The sequence below is a fragment of the Lissotriton helveticus genome, chromosome 6 (assembly GCF_964261635.1).
Source record: "Lissotriton helveticus chromosome 6, aLisHel1.1, whole genome shotgun sequence".
Classification (NCBI taxonomy): Eukaryota; Metazoa; Chordata; class Amphibia; order Caudata; family Salamandridae; genus Lissotriton; species Lissotriton helveticus.
In genome coordinates this window covers 1,114,391,312-1,114,411,293 of record NC_136067.1, presented here as the reverse complement: position 1 = coordinate 1,114,411,293, position 19,982 = coordinate 1,114,391,312, and the positions used below count along the sequence as shown (strand labels likewise).

At 47.0% G+C, this 19,982-nt stretch overlaps 1 protein-coding gene and 1 pseudogene across 1 annotated transcript in view; one reads left to right on the top strand and one right to left on the bottom strand.

Annotated features, from left to right (window-relative positions):
- The window catches only part of LOC144763304 (myelin and lymphocyte protein-like), a 194,174-nt gene that overhangs the window by 80,708 nt on the left and 93,484 nt on the right, over positions 1-19,982 (bottom strand). The gene's annotated exons all lie outside the window — the stretch shown is intronic.
- Positions 683-2,374, top strand: LOC144765535 (18S ribosomal RNA; annotated as a pseudogene).

Here is a 19,982-nt window from a genome sequence, read left to right as displayed (position 1 = left end):
TGCATGTGTGAAATTGAAGGTCAAAGGGCATGTGATGTCACTTCTGCTACCCCTGACATTTTGGTTAATTGGAAAACCTCAGATTTCTAGGTTTCAAATGAGTCTTCAATTGCTTGATTGTCTAGTCCCACCGAGAGCAAAAATACAATTACTTTTCTGCTTTGATCCCACCCTACTGGGAAACAAACGAATATCTATCATATAAAAACATATGCTTCTGTGGCAAAAACATTTTTGCTCTACATTCACAGATTTATTTAAGCCCAAGAAAAACTTTAAAATGGGTGTAAATAGCATTTGTGTCCTTTTTAGCACTTGTCCCAGTTAGGAGCCGAGAAGAAATGATTCTTTAATGAGTTTAATTTTTCCACAGGTGTGACCACAAGGCTCCAGTCCATTGCCATTCTCCACCCAGTGCAACTCCACAACATCTGACTGTTCCTTGGGAGGGCCTGGCTGCCTAGGCCTGGACTAGGCACCCCTGTGCCCTGCTTAGACTGTACCTCGACCCAGCTCTCCCTTCTGTTGTTGTGGAGCAGGTTGGGCCTTTCTATTGCCTGTGCGACTGCCTGGTCCCCAGCCGCTTAAAGGCAAGCAGGAGCCATAAAAGCAGACTCACAAGTCATGAGAAGGTCGGTCCAGTATGGGCACATGGCTCTTCCTCCTGTCCAGCAGGTGTGGCTATCTGGTTGATTCTACCAGCAGCATGTGCTTGTTCCAAATATTAAGCCATGCATGTGTACAGTCAAACTGTGAATGGCTCATTAAATCAGTGATGGTTCCTTTGAATGCTCCATCTTTTATTTGAATAACTGTGGTAATTCAAGAGCTAATATTTGCCAATGAGCAATGACCGCCTGGGATGCATGCTTGTATCAGACCAAAACTAATTTGGGTTCACCAGACCACTTTGGTGACTCTAGAGAACCTCAGGCTGAACGTATGTCCCTTTGATGGCTACGATACATTTGGATGTCAACATTCTTTGATAATTCTGTGCCTACCATGGTATCCACAGGTAGCAGGATGTAGGCTTCAACGCTAGAGAGGGATCCTGAGAAACAGCTACCACATCCAAGGAAGGCAGCAGGCATGCAAATTACAGGACTCTTTAGACACTCCGTAATTATATTGAGTATACTTTCAATTGGTTAATGAGAATCCATTGGAGGGCAAGTCTGGTGCCAGTTCCAAAACTTTGTATGAGAGTTGCAGTAGTTCAAAAGTTTGTTGTTGGAACATGAGATCGAGCCGGCGGTACAGCTTGGGCCAAACTACTACCTGTCTCAGCCTGTGCCCTCTTGATTCTCTAGAATGAGTGTCCTGGGAGTCAGAAGAATTTAAGGTGTTCAAAGTTGGTCGGTTGTTTGAGTACTTCATCTAGGAATCATGGATTAGTACTCCAGTTCTATTCGTTGCTTGTAGCAACTGGGGCCATGATTAAGAGGGATAGCTGGGGGCAGTCGTACTGTGTTGCTAGACGTGAAATTCTTCAACTGGTGCAAGACAAACCAAAGTAAAAGCATCTGCCAAGAATGTTTTAATTATTCAAGAACAAAAGTTGAAGGTTCAAAGACAATAGGATACTGATGTAGTTTGAACATTAAACAATGCTGACTAGCAAACCAGCAGGGTTATTCCCATGACCAGCTGGAGGAATTCAAATTATTTGGTTCCTGGGGGGGTGGGGTAAGTTTGCATAGCTGAAACTTAAAGGATTGAGGGAGGGGGGCCACCGGGAGTGGAGCCTTTGACTTAATTTTACTAAACACAGGAAACCTCAACTGGCCCATACACAGAAAGGATTTACAGATTGATAGCTCTTTCTCGCAAGAGTGGGTGGTGGTGTATGGCCTCTCTTAGTTGGTGGAGTGATTTGTCTGATTAATTCTAAACAAGACTCCTCCATGCTAACTAGCTAAGTTAGATGGGTGTTCAACTCCTTAGCAGGATAAGAGGTGTTCAGCTACACAAGATCATGCAATAACGGATCTGTGAATTGTGATGCCCTGATGTGACCAGGGCTGCATGCACAACACACTGAGCAGATCAGTGGGTATTTACCCTTTGCCAAAATGTGCTGGTAATGAATTGAACCCCATTTGTGATAGGGATTGGGAATTGCAATTATTTCTTATAAACAAGGAATTCCCAGTAAGTGTGGGTTACAAGCTTGCGTTGATTAAGTCCCTGGCCTTTGTACACACCACACATTGCTATTACTGATATGAGGGTTTAGTAATGGCTTTGGATCGGCCTCTCTGGGTCAGCAATTGTTCTGGTATAGTGTGGATAGGATGATCAAACTTGACTATCTAGAGGAAGTAAAAGTTGTAACAAGGTTTTTGGAGGTGAATCTGAGAAAGAATCATTAATGGTGGTCCAGTGACTGATAGTAAAAACCAGAACCCTCACACGGCCTGACCCTCTCTGTGTGTGTCATGGCCAGTTGAACAGTCTGCGGCTGCTGGGTGCTTGTATATGGACTGGGCTTGGGATGGGCTCCTCCACTTGGGAGGACCAAACCAACAAATTAGGGACCAGGGACAGGTGATGCACTAGGCCCTCTTGGAGGGGAAACCTGTGATAGATAGCCCTCCCAAAAGTAAGCCCATGCTCATCCAGAACGCTCTTAGGGGTAAACAAATTGCAGTGCCTCCCTGGGACCCCTGAAGTCCTTGCTCCCGGGTCCTCTCTAGCCCAATCCCATCCTGCCTCGATTTCAAGTGACTGAGGAGTGGCCTGTCTTGAGTGGCTGGGCTGCCTGAATGAGAAGGAGATAGGGCCATGAGAGAATTCCAGCTCCATTCTGTGGAGATGTCATGCTTCCCTCAAAGTCAGTGTGAAGTGCTCAAAGGGTGGGATGCAGTGGCCGCTCCTCCGCTATGGCGGAGGAGCATCACCCCACTGCTTTCAAGCAATGAGGGGAGAGGAAACATAACATAATATCATGGTATGTTTCCTTTGCGGGCGGGAGGTTGGGCAAGGCTGCTCTGCTCACAGAGCAGAGCAGGGGCGGAGTGGTTTGCCCACTCAAGTGCACAATGACTGGTCGGCCCTCCCAGGCCAGCCAAAACAGTCATTCGCACTTCCCTGTTCTCCATGCAGGTTGCATTACAGTCTGCATGGAGAACATGCCCACCCCTACAGCCCGTGACTTAGCGATGTGCCAAGGCGCTCAGACCAATCACAACGCTGGACTGCAGCATTGTGATTGGCTTAGGTGAGGGGGCCTAGCCGCCTGCTTCCTGTACATGGAAGCGGACTCAGGAGAGCAGGAGCACTAAAGCCATTTGACCCGGCCTCGAGGTAAGTTTTTTTTTTACATTTCTAAACCCCACTTCTCCCCCGGCGTGACACCCCCACAACCCCAGCGACACCTGCGTGACCCCCGTGGCACCCACACCCACCCCACCACCTGCAAGCCATGCCATTCACCAGTAGGTAAGTAGGTGGTTATAGTTAGGACCTAGTTTCAATAGGAAAAGCATTTTTTGACAATAACTTTGGCACTATTTGACGAATACTCATGAAATTTTCAAAACTAGTTTGAAACTCACTCCAGCTGCTGTCTTGAAGGTTTTGAGATGATTGGTCAAGCGGGGCTGGTAAAAGGGTATTGACAGCCATTTTGTGACTCGGACTCCGCCTAAGTCCCAAACAAAAAGGTAACAAAAAAGAGAAGATGGCAGGGTAGGAATAAACTGGGGACCCCCATGGCCTGGTGCTGATATCCCCTGGGACTTTGCCTGAGCCAAAAAAGCATTTTGTTTACATTTTTGCAGTAAAAATAATAGCAGATTTGTGAATTGGCATGAAAATGTGAAAAAAATCAAGTTTTCCGTGCTTGTTTCTATTTAAGCTCCCGGGTGGACCAAGTCCAGGGTACATATTTTATAATTAATATTGAGGAGGGGGCGCAAGCGGCCTCCCTCCCCATGGCTAATAACAGCTTCAGGGACTGCCACTTCCCCAGGGCCAGGACAATATTCTAAAATGGAGTAATTGAACTTCAACGGGAAGCAATTAGAAAAATAAACATGCCAGATGCCGCAGTTGAAGCTCCACTTCTGTAAAGCACAAATGATCCTAACTTCTTGGGCTTGGCAAAGGCAAAGCAAGTGTGTTTCCTCCACAATCCAAAATTATCTGAAATCCTAATGAAATGCATAGTTGATCCGTAAGCCACACAAAATCAACAGCAGAGTCAAGATGTTTCATTTGTATTGTTGGGCCAGTACCCTACACAGGTAGTGATACATGGTCCATGGTTGCTGGAGTAAGGGTCGCAAAAAGTGGTTTCACATTGTGCACTAACTTTTCATACTCAAACAGTATTTCTTTAACTGACCTATATACAAATAGGTAGATTCACAAAATATGGAATCACAGGATGTCACAGAGCTATCTGCTCAATTAATATTTGTTAGGCAGGTTGCTATTTGTGACCCCCTCAGTTTGGCCATAATTACAAGGATGCTGGGGTCATCAAGCCTCCATGTGGGTGATTGAGTTTAAATTGAGAAATATCTTCTCTGTTGATGGAGCTGTTTTCATGAAAGAAAACCAGACTGCATTTAAAACAAAATGTTTTCTGTCTGTAAAAGCTTCACTGAGGGTAGGGAGCGGTCCTGAAACTTTTTTCACAATCACCAGAGGGGAAGGGGTCCAAATGTATTGTGTTTGGATTGTGGTCACAGAACATTAAGACATCAGGATCAGAATTGCTGTTTGGAAGGGATGCCCAAAGCACGTCCCTTCCAAATAGAGATTCTGAAAGCATTAATAAATGCATTTTGAGATTCAGAAACCCTTCTCTGAATTGCTAAATAGGTTTAGTACATTTGAAAAAGGCTTCTAGCATTTGCAAACTCTCTAATTTACTGAATTAGATGGTTAGCGAAGACACGCTTTGTGTTAGCCAAACCAGTCCCTGAAGAAGAGCTGATAATCATAACCTATGCTTGCTTACCTCAGTACTTAGTGTTCATATCTACAAGCTGTTGGTGTCCAGAGTAGCCATTACAATAAAGTAAACAAAGTAGAACCTGCATAAACCATAGCCCAGGTCTACATTTGACAATGAAATCCACAAAAGGGAGTGAAGCAGCAGTTGCTTGCTAAATTGATCAAACAAGAAGTACGCATCATAAGCCGCGAGTCCTTTTTATTGAGTGTGGCCTCAGTAACACCCCCTTTTGTACCGCTCAGTAACAATAGTCATGGCAACACTCTCCATTTGCTGGAGCAGATCCCACTTCAATTTCACACCCCTGCACTGTTTTTTAGATCAAAGCCTACCAGGCAGGGGTCCTGTCTGATTGCAAAAGACATATTAGGGACATGTTGAAAGCTTCCTTAGGAATGCATTCCACCCATTGCTTACTATTGGCTTTGTGTATTGTAACTAACCTTTGCTTATATTCTATTTGCTGTCTTTATTAGGTCGAGCCTACAACAGCGCATGGGCTGTTGCTCGACTTTTAGTGAGTGGGTTTTAAAAGTGCTTCCCACTGGGTTTTGCAGGCCTAATGCTTGCGTTCAAGCAAGCGTGAACGTGCACAGCTGCCAGCTTTCTGCACCCCAGGCGCCATCTGGAGCGTGACGTGATTACTTTCACTTTGGGCACTGCTGCGCATGCACCACTCGTGTGTATGCCGGCGCGCGCGTGCATGCGTGCACACAACTCCCTCCGCCTCTGTCTCCCGCTGCAGCCCCCATCTTTGCATTCCCTGACGCCATGCTTGGTTTTTTTTTTAGCAATTGTGGCACACTCGTTTGATACTGTTGTGGCCTTAACATTTATTAAAATGCACTTTAAACTAGTTAGTAGAATAGGAATTATTTGAAAAATGAAATAAGACCGCTCAGGCATTAAATGTGGAAATAAATATAGGGGTTTAAGTTACAAAATGTTCAGGTGATTTATAATGTAGAACATTCGAGCTAATGATACAAGCTGTTCACCAACAATAACCTCAGGGTTTCCACACATAATCTGCTGGTGTTTATGGAAAGAACAGGGACAGCACTGCCGGGCACTTTCATAGGAAAGTACAAATTTAACCTGCAGGCACATTCTCAACAAAGTACATCAATTTTACTCACCAGTACTTGGACCTATCAGCTGGGATTTTATCACAAAACCACCAGCGGTGCTTCAGTAACAAACGGGTTATTAATAGGACTTTAAACCCACTCGGGAGTCAATTTCGTTAGCTAGAGCGTCGAGAATGGCAGAGAATTCGAACGTTAATACAACGCAATCTAAAATTAAATAGCATAGAATATTTCAAAAAGATTCATTACCTAAAATCATCCTTTCACTTGAGTAAACGCGAGATACGCTGGTGCCCTAGAATTTCACCTACAAAAAATCCCTACTTAATATCGAATTATTTGTAATTAACAGCTACCCAACGCGCACTTGCGGTCAGCATTTTAATGGAAAAACAACATCCTGCTGTCAAGCAGCAGGTGGCCATTTTTGTATAAAAAACTTGGAGTCCAGGGGAAAACAATTTTTTCACATACTGCTAAAATCTCTGTCCAGCGAGGAATAGTGATCGAAGTTTGCGGATTCATCATCTCGCCCTCGGAGGAAGAGTAAACAGGTGCGTAGCTTGGTTAGTGAGATTGGGGAAGCGGGGGGGGGGGGTGAAGCAGTAGAGCACATGATAGGCAGTGGAAAGGGAGGAGGGCGGATTGTTAATTGGTACTAAGAGAGAAAAAACACCATCTTTTGTAAAATAACCAACATTTTTGAAGACTTTCAAGGGAAAGAGGAGAGTGCATGTTTTAGTCTGTGTTATGTGCAAGTTCCTGGTGAAATCTGACAGACACCTCATCATACCGACTGAACGCACTTGAACCCAACTCATTCAAAAATCAGGATCAGCTGTGCAGAGCAGTGTTCGAAGGCCGGCGTACACCGCGCAAAAAAAAACGTGGAAGAGTAAACTTCAGATTCTTTTCCTCATCAGTGAGTGAGCCAGGAGTTGTGCTAGCGCGTGCACCTAAGCCTCAGCATGAGGGGCAGATTTATGAGGCCCTTGCGCCACGTTTACACCGCTGTTGCGTCACGCAAGGTGGCGTAAACGTGGCGCATCCCTACGAACGATTTACAACGTGACGCATCTAGGCAGATGCGTCACGTTGTAAAGCCCTGCGCCGCTTGTGGGCGTTCCGGCGCAGGGTGGGCGTTCCGGGGCAGGTGCGCCTCGCAAAAGTGGCTGAGTGAAATCTATAAGATTTCACTCAGTCACTTTCAGGCCAATGCTGCGTCAAAAGCCTGCGCCTGCTTGAAGCAGGCGTAGGTCTTGATGCAGCATTGGTCAGATAGGGCACCCTCGAGCCTTGCTGGAGCTGCGTCGCGCTTGCGACGCAACTCCAGCAATGCGCCGCCTTTACGGCACAGATGCGTCACGCATCTGTGCCGTTTTTGCCCCATGGTGCGCCGCATTGTAAATGCGGCGCACCATGGGTGGCGGAGCTGTGGCGCACTGTGGCGCACATTAACTGGCGCATCCCTGGGGATGCGCAAGTTAACATAAATCTGCCCCTCAGTCTTTAATGCACTATGCATAATGCAACGGCAGCTGATGTACCCCGAGCACTTAGTCCATTCCACTCCGGAAGCGCTGTACCTTGGTGCATACACCCTGAGCTCTGGCAGTCCGTGCACGCCGACTCCCAGTCCGCAGGAAGCCGCTTCACTGGATCCGGTGCACTGTGAGCCTCCAGCGGTGTGCCGGTGAGCACGGCCCCGGAGCCTGTAGTCCACTGGCGTAACGAAAAGTGAGGGGGCCTCCCTGCACGGTACTTAGAGGGGCCCCCTCAGGGATCAATCAGGAGCTCTCCGGCCACAGTGCTGTGCCGAGGGGGCCCCATGGTTCTAGGGCCTGTGTTACACCCCTGCTGTAGTCCAGGCACCCTCTAGGACGGCCCCTGCCTGCTCGATGCCCCCAGCCGTTCTTCACAGTGCACACTGCTGCAGCAAGAACCAAGCACGACAGGTCCTGCCTGGGCTTTAAATCTAGCCCACTGATTGATCCCTTTAAACACGAGGACGCTTCAGACGGGTCGGCGGGGTCGGAGCAGCAGGCCCAGTTCCCCCTTGAGCATGGGGTAAGTCCGTTGTGAGGGGGTGACACCATGAGTTACCGCTTACCGCACTGGGTGACACCAACCCCAGTGACGCCACTGATAACTGGCCAACCTGGTATACTGGAGGCATTAAGACAGTGACAAATAGTATCATCTGTCCACCATGCGCCACCGTTTGCCTTCAGTGTTATCATAGGCAGTGCTTTAATTGCACATATAGAAGTCTAGGTACTCCCTATTTACAGCATGTTTGCTTCCGAGAAGTGCTGGTACTCTCCTATTAAATATATTCCAGCCCTCCCCACCAAATTAAAGAAGTGCAGGTACTCCGTACCGGACAGTGCCTGCCCATTTAAAGCACTGATTATAGGAAATCAAATAAAAAAAACCTGTATCAACATTGTAAAACTATTTTAACAAATGGATGCCTTATAAACAGCTCGTTACTGTGTGATAAATCTGGTTACAACACCAGTTATTCATATTTTGTATTGCAATTTCCAGGGTCATGGATCAGCCTAAACCTAATCAAATGTAAGGTATGGCACATTCGCACAGCAAAGTGTGTCTTCTTGGTGCTGGTACGCGTCAAGGAGTCCTATAGCATGCTGCTCTGGGAGCCCCTCATACCAGAGCACTTGCTGCACATGCCCACAAGGACAAGGTGGTTAAGGCCTGGCGCTGATCTTTTCACAGAGAGGTGGCCCTCTTCTCTGTCATACTGTACGCATTGCCAACACTCCAGGCACATGGAGACTGAGGATCACGGTCAGGTACAGGAGTGTAACACAGGCCCCTGCTAGCTTGTGAGCCCCCTACCCTTTAGATGTGCCCTATTTCGGCCAATGCCAATGGATATCCACAGATATGGGAGACTCTGGGCACCCTCTTCACATTTCGCTTGGTGCATCATTTTATGTTACGTTTCTGGTGAGGCAGAGAAGGTATTAACTAAGGCAGGAGCAACTAAGGGCAGCTCTGAATATAGAGATACGTCATCACGTTTGTGGCATATGCATAGCACATGCCCTGTATTTACTGTGCACTGCTCAAAAGACGGCTCAGGATCAGCTTAACATCTTAAGTTGACATCTTAGGTCATCTATATGACTGGAAGTGCGTGCAAGTATCTCAGCTTCTTTAAAACCCCACCAGCTACTTACTACCTTTGCTTGCAAAAATTCTAGAAAGCCACATTAACAAACAACTAACATCGTTTCTAGAAAAATGCGAGATCCTAGACCCCTTGCAATCTGGTTTTAGAACAATACATAGTACTTTAGATGCAGGAACGCCAGGGATGTTAGTTTGACATTGTCTCCCACTCCATTCTTATCCGCAGATTACATGAAGCAGGTATTCATGGCAGAGCTCTGCTTTGGCTCAGGGACTTTCTTGACAACCGCACCCAACATGTCAAGTCAGTCAAAATCAGCTTTAGTCGAATATATATAATCACTAGCAGCCCGTCCCGACGTTGTCCGGGTATGAAATAGAATGTGTGTAATGTGTGTATTCAGATACGGTCATTCGCGTGTTCCCCCGCTTGAGGCCCAGCTGCAGCCCTGGTTGATGTTAGCAGGCACGTGTCCCCCCGCTTGAGGCCCAGCTGCAGCCCTAGTTCATGTTAGCAGGAGCATGTAATTAGTGTAGTGATCTGCCGCCTGAGCCTGGCTACAGCCCTGCCTGATGTTAGCAGGCGGGTGATAGTTCAGTAACTGCACGCATGAGAGGCTGCAGTAATTGTCCCCGCAGACATGCTCAGTCGCGTGTGCCCCCGCTTGAGGGCCAGCGGCGACCGTCTAACAATTAGAATTGTGTGAGTCTTGAATGATTGTTTCCCGCTGTTCTTATTTTTTTATGACCCACACCGATGTTCTTCGTCCCGAGTGCTTTTTAGACGCACCCAGGCCAAGCCACACACTGCGTTCGGCCCTTTCAGACGCACCCAGGCCAAGGCACACACTGCATTTGGCACCCCCAGTAAGTGTGAGACAATGGGCAGTCCCCCAAGGGAGTCTTGCGAATGGTTACTTACCACGCTTCGAGGTGAACGCCTTTGTGACGCCCCAGCACACGGCCACGGCAGACGATCTGATTAATGTACGACCCAGGTGGCATGAAGTGCGGAACGTAGTACACGCCCCCAGCGTTTGTCACGCCCCCAGCGTGCCCCTTGATGCGGCGCAATTGCGTAATTGGCGCTTCACGTGGCATGAAGGGCGGACATACGCCCACAGCGTTTGTCACGGCCCCAACGTGTCACGCCCCCAGCGTGCCCCTTGATGCGGCGCAATTACGACTCACATGGCATGAAGGGTGGAATGTACCACACGCCCCCAGCGTTTGTCACGCCCCCAGCACACGCCCACAGCAGAACGCAGACACGCACACAAGGGACTACTTTGCTGACACGGTTCTTTTACCTTTTAAATGTATATGGTGGCCGTCTGCATAGCCTATATCCTTCTGCTGCAACTGGCCTTTCCAACGCTGTATTGGGTGTTGTGATTGGTGCTGTGGATACTGAGATTACCCGCCTCAAAGGTTTGGGCTCTCTCTTTATAATATTAGTATGGATAAAAGCACACAAGATTATATACAACTATCGTCAGATTCATTATATCTTAAAACCGCAGTTTAAAACTACATAAAAACTTTACATTTAAGAATAATATAATACACCATAATATCAGACAAAGAGGACAATCCAAATATATGGTACATAGCTAATCATATTCATACACCAATTTATCATAAAAGGTAAGAGTATTCCTCACTTTTATAGCAACAGTAATAAAAAGAGAAACAGCATGACAGATGCAATAAGTCTCAAGACTGCATGGATACTTATAGGCTTCAGGCTGCGTTGTAAAATTCCTAAATAATAGGACAGGGCGTAAAACACGTTTCCTGATTTGGTAATGAAAAGCACAACATAATATAAAATCAGTTGAAGATTGACTGACACTCCATCACAAGGGATTCTAGGAAGTTTATTAGACCATATATCTCTTTTTGGGATTGCTACAGGACGATGTTCAATGCCTAATCGGAACCTGGTTAGATAAAATCTTTTCTGCATATCTGTGACTATCACAAGATAGCCCTGCAATCCACTCTGTACTAATTTACGGAAGTTTTCTGCATTTCTTTGAATTCCCTCTCGCCTGAACATTTATTGGTAAAAATGGCTTTTAGTTAATTCCTGCCATACTGCAGGATGTTCACTGGATTCTAAATTTGAAATTCTACGTCTATTTCCTTAAAAAGCCTATTGACTTACACCAGCCAAGGAATTTTATTACAGCTCGAGGGCAAGGCCATCATTAATTACATCTCTGGTAAATTTCATACCTAGTTTGCTCCAAATGTTATGCCAATCAGTAATCACACAGATCGATGTTATCTCCCACATATGTTACACCTAGTTCCCTGTGAGTAATAAAAATAGGGATTGAACGTGATACCGAAAGAAGCCTTGCCAAGAATGAGTTCTCCTGTATTTGCAAAGTATTTTGCTCCCCCCCTCCCAGAGAATTGCTCCATAGATGGCTGAGGGTATACATGTTGCTCCTGTAAAGATGCAAAACACACAAGATGATGGACGGAATTTTGCACATTGGCAAAACATTCACCCCCAGTTACAGATCTGGGTTTAATCCATCGTTATTTTGCTCACCACGCCACCCCAGTTCAGACATGGCCCTATGCAAATCAGTCTTGACCCTGTGTCTCATGGGAACAGCCCAGCCCGAACTGCCAAGCCATGTCTTCCCTGGACCGGAATCAAGCATCCTAGGACCGGTTTCTGGCTATCAGCCGTCATCAGCCAGGATAGCTTGACTCCAGTAGGCTAGTGAGCACGGGACTCATGTCTGGGCAAACCCTTCCCACATAGGACGAACAGCAAAACACAAGATGATGAACGGAATGTTGCACATTGGCAAAACATTCACCCCCAGTCAAAGATCTGGGTTTAATCCATTGTTATTTTGCTCACCACGCCACCACAGTTCAGACATGGCCATATGCAAATCAGTCTTGACCATGCGCTTCATGGGAACAGTCCAGCCCGAACTGCCAAGCCATGTCTTCCCTGGACCGGAATCAACCATCCTATGACCGGTTTCTGGCTATCAGCCGTCATCAGCCAGGATAGCTTGACTCCAGTAGCGTAGTGAGCACGGGACCCACGTCTGGGCACACCCTTCCCACATAGGGCGAACAACAAAACACACAAAATGATGGACGGAATGTTGCACATTGGCAAAACATTGACCCCCAGTCATGAGGATTATGAATCCGAAACCGGTCCCAGGATACTTGTTTCCGGTCCAGGGAAGACATGGCTTGGCAGTTCGGGCTGGACTGTTCCCATAAGGCACAGGGTCAGACTGATTTGCATATAGCCATGTCTGAACTGGGGCGGCTGAGTGAACTAAAGAATGGTGATGGATTAAACCCAGATCAGTTGACTGGGGGTGAGTGTTTGATTTGTTCAAACGCTCCGTCCATCATCCCCTTTTGTATCGCTTTGTTCACCCTAAGTGTGGCAGGGTATGCTCAGACGTGAGTCCCTTGTTCACTTGGCCACTGGATTCAAGATAGCCTGGCTGATGAGGATTATGAATCCGAAACCGGTCCCAGGATGCTTGTTTCCGGTCCAGGGAAGACATGGCTTGGCAGTTCGGGCTGGACTGTTCCCATAAGGCATAGGGTCAGACTGATTTGCATATAGCCATGTCTGACCTGGGGTGGCTGAGTGAACTAAAGAATGGTGATGGATTAAACCCAGATCAGTTGACTGGGGGTGAGTGTTTGATTTGTTCAAATGCTCCGTCCATCATCCCCTTTTGTATCGCTTTGTTCGCCCTAAGTGTGGCAGGGTATGCTCAGACGTGAGTCCCTTGTTCACTTGGCCACTGGATTCAAGATAGCCTGGCTGATGAGGATTATGAATCCTAAACCGGTCCCAGGATGCTTGTTTCCGGTCCAGGGAAGACATGGCTTGGCAGTTCGGGCTGGACTGTTCCCATAAGGCACAGGGTCAGACTGATTTGCATATAGCCATGTCTGAACTGGGGTGGCTGAGTGAACTAAAGAATGGTGATGGATTAAACCCAGATCAGTTGACTGGGGGTGAGTGTTTGATTTGTTCAAAAGCTCCGTCCATCATCCCCTTTTGTATCGCTTTGTTCGCCCTAAGTGTGGCAGGGTATGCTCAGACGTGAGTCCCTTTTTCACTTGGCCACTGGATTCAAGATAGCCTGGCTGATGAGGATTATGAATCCGAAACTGGTCCCAGGATGCTTGTTTCCGGTCCAGGGAAGACATGGCTTGGCAGTTCGGGCTGGACTGTTCCCATAAGGCACAGGGTCAGACTGATTTGCATATAGCCATGTCTGAACTGGGGTGGCTGAGTGAACTAAAGAATGGTGATGGATTAAACCCAGATCAGTTGACTGGGGGGTGAGTGTTTGATTTGTTCAAACGCTCCGTCCATCATCCCCTTTTGTATCCCTTTGTTCGCCCTAAGTGTGGCAGGGTATGCTCAGACGTGAGTCCCTTGTTCACTTGGCCACTGGATTCAAGATAGCCTGGCTGATGAGGATTATGAATCCGAAACCGGTCCCAGGATGCTTGTTTCCGGTCCAGGGAAGACATGGCTTGGCAGTTCGGGCTGGACTGTTCCCATAAGGCACAGGGTCAGACTGATTTGCATATAGCCATGTCTGAACTGGGGTGGCTGAGTGAACTAAATAATGGTGATGGATTAAACCCAGATCAGTTGACTGGGGGTGAGTGTTTGATTTGTTCAAACGCTCCGTCCATCATCCCCTTTTGTATCGCTTTGTTCGCCCTAAGTGTGGCAGGGTATGCTCAGACGTGAGTCCCTTGTTCACTTGGCCACTGGATTCAAGATAGCCTGGCTGATGAGGATTATGAATCAGAAACCGGTCCCAGGATGCTTGTTTCCGGTCCAGGGAAGACATGGCTTGGCAGTTCGGGCTGGACTGTTCCCATAAGGCACAGGGTCAGAATGATTTGCATATAGCCATGTCTGAACTGGGGTGGCTGAGTGAACTAAAGAATGGTGATGGATTAAACCCAGATCAGTTGACTGGGGGTGAGTGTTTGATTTGTTCAAACGCTCCGTCCATCATCCCCTTTTGTATCGCTTTGTTCGCCCTAAGTGTGGCAGGGTATGCTCAGACGTGAGTCCCTTGTTCACTTGGCCACTGGATTCAAGATAGCCTGGCTGATGAGGATTATGAATCCGAAACCGGTCCCAGGATGCTTGTTTCCGGTCCAGGGAAGACATCGCTTGGCAGTTCGGGCTGGACTGTTCCCATAAGGCACAGGGTCAGACTGATTTGCATATAGCCATGTCTGAACTGGGGTGGCTGAGTGAACTAAAGAATGGTGATGGATTAAACCCAGATCAGTTGACTGGGGGTGAGTGTTTGATTTGTTCAAACTCTCCGTCCATCATCCCCTTTTGTATCACTTTGTTCGCCCTAAGTGTGGCAGGGTATGCTCAGACGTGAGTCCCTTGTTCACTTGGCCACTGGATTCAAGATAGCCTGGCTGATGAGGATTATGAATCCGAAACCGGTCCCAGGATGCTTGTTTCCGGTCCAGGGAAGACATGGCTTGGCAGTTCGGGCTGGACTGTTCCCATAAGGCACAGGGTCAGACTGATTTGCATATAGCCATGTCGGAACTGGGGTGGCTGAGTGAACTAAAGAATGGTGATGGATTAAACCCAGATCAGTTGACTGGGGGTGAGTGTTTGATTTGTTCAAACGCTCCGTCCATCATCCCCTTTTGTATCGCCTCATGGGAACAGTCCAGCCTGAACTGCCAAGCCAAGTCTTCCCTGGACCAGAATCAAGCATCCTGGGACCGGGTTCTGGCTATCAGCCGTCATCAGCCAGGATAGCTTGACTCCAGTAGCGTAGTGAGCACGGGACACAAGTCTGGGCATACCCTTCCCACATAGGGCGAACAGCAAAACACACAAGATGATGGACGGAATGTTGCACATTAGCAAAACATTCACCCCAAGTCAAGATCTCTGTACTGGGGTGAATGTATGACATTGTTCTGCATTCTGTCCTCCAACTGTTGTTTTTGCATTTGTCACCCCGAGTGGGACGGGTATGCTCTAACGTGAGTCCCGTGCTCTCCATGCCACTGGAATCAAGTTATCCTGGCTGATGAGGGCTGAAAGCCCGAAACCGGTCCTAGGATGCTTGTTTCTAGTCCTGGCTTGGCAGTTCAGGCTGGACTGTTCCCATGGGGCACAGGGTCAGGACTGATTTGCATATGGCTGGGTTCAAACTGGAATGGCATGGTGAGCAAAAAAACTATGGATTTAGGCTCAGATCTCTGTATTGTGGTGAATGTATGACATTGTTCTGCATTATTTCCATCAACTGTTATTTTTGTATTTGTCACCCCAAGTGGGACGGGTATGCTCAGACGTGAGTCCTGTGCTCTCCATGCTACTGGAATCAAGCTGTCCTGGCTGATGAGGGCTGAAAGCCTGAAACCGGTCCTAGGATGCTTGTTTCTAGTCCAGGGAGGACCTGTCTTGGCAGTTCGGACTGGACTGTTCCCATGGGGCACAGGGTGAGTACTGATTTGCATATGGCTGGGTTCAAACTGGAATGGCATGGTGAGCAAAAAAAACGATGGATTTAGGCCCAGATCTCTGTACTTTGGTGAATGTATGACATTGTTCTGCATTCTGTACATCAACTGTTGTTTTTGCTCCTGTAAAGATGCAACACCTCCTGAATGTCTTTACTTCCAACTTTCTTGGCAAACCTAAACAAAGCCTCAGATGAGCTAACAAAACGTGGCTTTGTTAATTCTAAGTGTGGAGTTCATGAACCGGAACTTAAGAACAGTGCACCCAAATAAGAGAAATTCTTTACTTCTGATAATTTGTGCTCTCTAACAAAGTATGATTTATTTTTGGGTCTGCCTCTTCTGCACACCATAGTGTAGGTCTTAGCCAGATTTAATGTAAGATCTTTATGCTGCATATATCCGATGAAACCATCAATTAATTCTTGTAAACCGTTTGCGATTCAGGACATTAACACCGCATCGTCGGCATATAGGAGCACAGTGGTACAACGAGGTCCAATTTTGGGTGCATCTGCATCTATCATCTGTAGCTCCCGGTCAATCCCATTCCCATAAAGGAAGCTATGACGCACCCTTATCTTATCGCTCTTTTAACACTAATTCTTGATGTGCACTATCCCTCCAGGCAGAATCTTACACATGAGGTCATAGAAGAGTATATCTGAGAGAGATAAGAGACAATATCCATGGGAGCACCCATGTCAATCAAAGTTTTCCTTAGGTTTGAATGGTTAACTACATCAAAGGGACTAGAGAGATCAACAAAACAGAGATAAATAAACCCTGCTTTGCTAATGTATATTTACTCAGCATAAGATGGAGGTTTATACATTATTCATGTTCTCTAGATCCTTCCTGAAACCATACTGAACATCTGTCAGCACATTTGTATCCATCATCCAATCGTCCAATTGATTTAAAACAATTTTCCCCAGGAATTTGGCTGAGGAGTACAGGGAGGATATTGGGCAGTAACACCTAGGGTCCCCCCTGTCTCCTTTTTAGGTCTCAGCCTGATGTAAGCAGCGCATTCGCTGCTCTCTTCATACGAGGCTTCTTGGAATCGATATGATTCCAGAAGCCTCGTCCCTGCTCTGCCGTCAGCTTTCCTTCGTGCACGTCGTTTGGCATCATGAATTATGCCAAAGGCAGTGCAATGATTGCACTGAAGGCATGTCAATCCTTCCTTGTTGCCACCATGTCTCCTTTTAGGCACGCCCACCGGGATCGGATCTTTTACCCGCGACGTTAGACTATTGCCTTTAATTACTGGAGAAGCACTATTTGTTTTCGCCTCTGTCTGTCTATCTCAGAGGCACGTTGCTTAAATGTTGCGGTCTACCAGAATACCAATTTCTCCCCCTGTTTCCCCCTGCTTGCGATTCCGCCTCTTTTCCTTTCCGTTCCTGTCATGCTGTAATGTCGTCTATCCCCCTTCCCTCCACATCAGTCCCACAAACGGTTATTTTATTAACGTGTGGTATGCTCACTATGAGTTGTGCTCAGTGAAAGACTAGCCCCCCATCTCCTCCCTGATCCATTAAGCAGCCCTGCCCCTCCCTTTGTTGGCCTCGCTGTGCTTGAGCACTACCTTTGTTGGCCTTGGTTGCTTGAGCACTACTAACATCTCCATGGTCTTCATTTAGAGTATGGAGGGAACTAGACATCCTCCAAGTTCAGGAGGATAGTCTTAATTTGGAGTACAATGATCGGCTGAATTGTCCGGCTATCCATGTGGGGGAGGAAATTCTTCCGGTTGCTCCTACTCCGCATTTAGATTTTCTTTCAGAAACTAAAGGATTTTCAGACCTCTCCAAACTATAGATGAGTCCTTGGGAATTGTTTTCAGTGCAAACCCCAGCCAAGGCACAGTTGTGCTCAGTGAAAGAACACCACCCCCCCATAATCTCCCCAATCCATTTAGCAGCCCTGCCCCTCCCTTTGTTGGCCTCGCTGTGCTTTCACTTCCGCTCTTTTCTTTTAGAGCTGCTGTCCTTGGGTAGTGACACAGATGTCCCTCGGAGACAGAGGCGTGGTTTCATCTTCTGAGCCTGTCTCTCTACTATTCTCTCTCTACTACTCACTCTCTACAACTCACTCTCTACTACTCACTCTCTACTACTCACTCTCTACTACTCACTCTCCACTATTCACTACTACTCCCTCTCTACTACTCACTACAACTCTCCACTGTGCTCTACTCTCTACTACACTCTCTACTACTCTCTCTACTCTCTCTCTACTACTCACTCTCTACTACTCACTCTCTACTACTAACTCTCTTCTACTCACTATAACTCTACTATTCTCTACTCTCTACTACGCACTCTCTACTACTCACTGTACTACTCTCTACTACTCACTCTCTACTACTCACTACAACTCTCTACTATTCTCTACTCTCTACTACTCACTCTCTACTACTCTCTATCTACTACTCACTCTCTAATACTCACTACAACTCCACTATTCTCTACTCTCTACTCTACTACTCTCTCTCTACTACTCGCTCTCTACTACTCTCTCTCTGCTACTCACTCTCTACTACTCACTCACTACTACTCTCTTCTACCGACTCTCTACTATACCCTCTACTACACACTCTCTACTACTTTCTACTACTCTCTACTACTTACTCTACTACTCACTCTCTACTACTCACTCTACTACTCAGTCTCTACTACTCACTCTCTACTACTTACTCTTCTACTCTCTACTACTCACTCTCTACTACTCTCTCTACTACTCACTCTCTACTCTCTACTACTCACTCTCTACCACTCACTCTCTACTCTCTACTACTCACTCTCTACCTCGCTCTACAGTTCTCTCTACTCTCTACCTCTCCATCTCTACCTCTCTATCTCTACCTCTCCCTCTCTACCTCTACCTCTCTACGTCTCTCTCTCTACCTCTTCTACGCGCACACATATGCATATATATATATATATATATTACCTACTGGCGGTCGCCAGTAGGTATATATAGTTAGGATTTTTTCTCTATGGGATTTTTGAAAATTCTATGTCTAATAACTTTGGCGTTTGTGGACGGAATTGGCTGAAATTTTCAGGAAAATTGAACATTTTGTTTCTGAGCAGCTACTGAAAATTTGGGGGGGGGTTCGTCAAGGGGGGGCCGAGAAAAAAGGGGGGTCCCAAAACGCGTTTTTCCCATGTTAATTTCCATAGGGCGGTTGGCCTCACTTTTAGCCCGAACGGCTGAATGGATTTGCACGAAACTTGGCAAAATTGTAGGGACTGTTAGCCCGATGTGCCTTTGCTAGGTCTCAATATATGTGCTCCAGTGGATTATGAGAAATTAACGTTAAAAAAAAGATATATATCTGTAAGCGCGCTCTGGGCAGCGCCCCGGTTCGCGTACTTGACGCGTAACGGAACTTCGCGAAGCGAAGCTGATTGGCTCTCCGGTGTCTGTCAACATTCTAAACAGTCCGGAGCGGCCGCCATCTTGTCTCTGGGTAGGATCGAGAGACAAGAGGAGGCCAAAGCGAAGGGGCAAATGACCATAAGGGGGCATAGTAGATCCTCCCTGACCCCCTAGGTTTGATGTGGAGGCTTTAAAATGGCCCCGCGGGGCAAAAAAAAAAACAAAAATATTTTTTTTTCGTGGGGTGCGCCCGGTACGCGTAACGGAAAGCGGACTGGGGAGCGTACTACAAGGAAACAAGAATGATTGACTTTTAACTTATTGTATGTTTATAGACTTTTTTTTTTTTTTTTTTTTTTGCTGAGTGACGTCTCGGCCTATCTCCACGGGATGCAGTCCCTACCATCTCGGCGTTTAAGCCCAGGGGGACCGGTAGTGTGGGAGAGATAACGTCTGTTAACGTTCGATTCGAAGGAAATCAGGAAGTGTTGATAAACATTGTCTGCGCCATCTTGCCTTTTTTCAAATGCCACACTTTTGTCGTGCACGGCAGCCATTTTAGATGCCTTGACCAGACCCACTCTCTGCACGCTGTCGATCCTTAGCATGGCTCCCCACCCTCGCAAGCATCTCCCCCAGGCACTGGTCACCCCCGCTCTCTGTCTTATGCATGGGCAATAAACCTCCCCCCATCTGCGCTGCTCTTCCTTGAGAATCACACCCTGTGCCCGCCCGACACCTCCCTTTCGCCCTATTCACTACCGTACCCTCTGACACTCCTCTTCCTCTGTGTCCGATTGTCCAGGCCGGTCCCAGGCTATCAC